The sequence below is a fragment of the Poecilia formosa genome, unplaced genomic scaffold (assembly GCF_000485575.1).
Source record: "Poecilia formosa unplaced genomic scaffold, Poecilia_formosa-5.1.2 Scaffold261, whole genome shotgun sequence".
Lineage (NCBI taxonomy): Eukaryota > Metazoa > Chordata > Actinopteri > Cyprinodontiformes > Poeciliidae > Poecilia > Poecilia formosa.
The window spans coordinates 647,930-651,570 of NW_006800200.1; positions in this window are offsets into that span (position 1 = coordinate 647,930).

Genomic DNA, 3,641 nt, shown 5'->3' on the forward strand with positions numbered 1-3,641 from the left:
AAACACAAGAGATGCAGTGGTTGTAGGATACATTTTTGTGTGGTAAAACACCTGAACTTATGAATGGATTTCACACCTTTTTTTTTTCTTCCTATATTTTTTCCTACTATTCCTGTGTGTAATTTGCTGCACACGAGAATCAAATGGCCAAAGAATAATAAACTTCTGTAGTTTGGTTTTTGCATAAAAACAAAAACAGGGAGTAATTTGTTATGTTGCTTTTGAATTATTTTCATAAATGTTAGTAATATTGGGGGGAAATTATATCTGCAGCTGATTTAATTGACTGTATTCCAGTAGTGTTAAACTCGTTGGAAGGATACATGGAGGAAAAGGAATCTTAGCAAGAAAATAAAACAAGACAAGGATCTTTACATGGATCAAAGATACAGAGAAGGAGAGTTGGACAGAAGAAAAAAGGGAGGAGATGACCCAGTTTCGTGTCACTCCCTGCATAAGGCTATTAGATGTGTGACCCAAACAGTTCAAATTTTTCCTCTACCATCTGTTTGCTTTCCTTTTAAAACATCTCAGACTTTTATAGTAGCACCCCCGGTCCTGGTGACCGCCAGCAAACTGAAGCCTAACCTTTTCTTTCAATGCAGACTCTGCCAAAATTGTGGCGCACGCCGCATCAGCTTTCATTAAACATCATTTGGAGACGCTAGCAGGCAATAGTGGCATAATTTGTTGGGTAAGTAACCACAACCAGATGGTTAATTTCAAGAAATATAGTTAAACATGGCTCGGGCCGCACAGATGTGCAGTTGGTAGCACTGCTGTCTTGCAGCGAGATGGTCCTGGGTTGTGTTCCTGCTTCATGGAGTTTGCCTGTTCTCTCTATGCATGTGTGATTTTTAACACAATCCGAAAGCTTGGCTGATGGATCGATCTAATTTGTCCTCAACCGTCTCTGTCCATGTGGGTTGTCTTGTGATGGACTGGTGACCAGACAGGGTGTACTCAGCCTCTTGCCCAATGGCTGCTGGAAACGAGTACCAGCATCTTCGTCACCCCTGACAGTGGATGTTATAAAAGCATTTTAAATGAGAGCATGTGTACTATTTTATAAGCTTTCTTTTGAATGTTTATTTGCCGTCTTAAATGGAATTGAAAAAATATGGAAGATGTTTTGTCCACTTTTGTGAAGCCATCTTTTGAAAGCCAGTTCTTGTCAGAACAAACCACATTTGGTCTTTAAAGGCAGCCTGGCTGCATACCAACCAAAATATGCTCCGAAGTAACCAAACGCATATGAGCTGGATGGGCTTAACACTTGCGAAGAACCTGGTGACAGAAAAATGTCGCGCATACCTCTAACTGACGGAGGACACGATTGAAAATAACCAGACCATGCAGAGGAAGTAAGAAGTCCAAGAAAAATTACTTCAGTAACAAGTTAACAGTTTAGATATTTGGTTAATATATCTTAACAACCAGACCTATTTAGTTGTTTAGCTCTAAAATTCCTTAATTTGCAAATGAGAGTCCTGAGTTAGCAGGTTTTTGGCAGTTGTTGAAAATGTTGTTTAAAAACTTTATTTTATGGTGCTTTTTTTCCCCCCTCAGAGCAGTGACTCATTTCTCAGCTCCATCAGACCTGATAAATAATTCAATCCAGGCCAAATGGAAACGCACAACTTTGCCCTGAAGACACTAGAAGGGTTACGCAACTGAAGCTTCGTCTTGTTTATTTAGTACTTCATAGTAAGCTGGGATCCAGAATGCTCCGTTTTATAGATCAACCTCCACCATAAAGAGCTTTCCATTAGGGAAGTTTACAGGCAGTACTGGCATGCAGGTTTGCAACAATCAAATGTTTAAAAACTTTGGAAAGAGATTGGATCAGCGAGTGGAACGAGTGGTTTTGTGATAAAGGGCCGTTTGGGGTCGAGTTGCTCTTCAAAACGACCCTGAACGCAACAATCCTAATCTGCAAATGTTTGCGCTTAACTTTCAGTGGAAAACCACACTGAGAGATCAGTAAAACCTCAAAGAGAGCCACATGTAAATAATTTCAACTACAGGATATAAACATATAGTGTATAGTAAAAAAAAGTGAATATAAAAAGCTTACAATATAAGAAGTCCAGATTAAATAAAACAAATCCATTGAGGGTGAGAAAAACGTTTGACCAGTGTGACTGAAGAACTAAAATCAGTCTTTACATGGCACATGTACACAACCTCAGTCAAAATAACTGAAATTGAAGCTTAAAATTGCACAAAAATCATATTTCTGCTTCCTAAACTGTTAGCCGATGTCCAATAAAAAGACATGAATCTTCATTACAAAGATGATATTTCTGGTAGTTTTATTTACCAATATGACTGTGGACTGTAAACCAAAGCCATTCAATAGTTTTGGCCAGGTTCACTGAACACATGGACTGCAGTTGTTCTCTAGTAGATGGACTATAACTACTGCTATACTGCTTTACTCATGTTGAGACACTTTTGCACCAGAGATGGCACAAGTAGAGGAGAAACAGTGGTCCAAAAAATATCTTGGGAGTCTTAAGAAGGGGAGGACTACATAATCCAACTTGCCTGAAGTCCAGTGTGAAGGTTTCCAGAATCAGATTATAGGTACCATGTCATCTGCTGGTGTATGTCCAGTTTTATCAAGTCCAAAGACGGAGAAGAACTCTACCAGAAAAAGACTACTTTCTGTGTCCCTCTGCAGGACTTGGGACTCTACACACACTACCAATATTTGCTTTAATGTCAAGGCATCATTACTGTGCTTGATCTAGTCCTGTAGATTTACCGTCCTGCAGGTTTCAGATACATCTGTGCTCAAACACCTCTTCAGCGTGCCATCAAGTTTGGCAAAGGCCTGCTAACGAGCTGTTCATTGGAAAATTTTCAACACAGCCACGTTCGAGTTTAGGTCAGTGTTCCCCAGCCCTGGTCCTGGAGGCACACTGCCCTGCTAGTTTTAGGTGTTTCTTTGCTTCAGCCCAGCTGATTTCAATTGACGGCTGATTAACAGACAATTACACACAGTTTGCCGAAGTGCAGTCAGCTGAATCAGGCACATAAAGGAGGGAAACGCCTAAAACATTCAGGACAGCGTGCTTTGAGTACCAGGGTTAGGAAACACTGGTTTAGGCATCTATAGAATGGTTTATCAAAAAAGTTTCTAATCAAACGTACTGGACTACACCTGCATGTTAATATTTCCTCATAACTGGAACAATCCAAGTATACCATCGGAAGTGATGCATTTGTTTAAAATCCCAGTGGATGTTTCACCTATAAAGGGAAAAAAATAAACGAATATGAAGGAAAGAACAGTCGTTGCATCCAACGAGGCTTGGACATGTCCAACATGCAATTTTCTTCCCAAGCCTGTAGACTCGAAAGAAAACGAGTGCTTTTATTTTAGGGGACACCTATAGCAAGGAAGTAATACCACTATGGAATATAGTAGCACAGAAATGCCTTACTTTGCAAATTTTTCAGTTGTGGGTCTGCTTCCCATTACGGCAAAGCGAGCCGAGCTCAGCCACAACCTCAACAAATACTGCGGGCCGAGAGGCAGCCAGATCAACTTCAGGAGGAGAAGGTATAACAAAGGACAATTACACACAGACATACAAGAGGAAGGTAATTAAAGATGTGCGGTAGACCAAGAA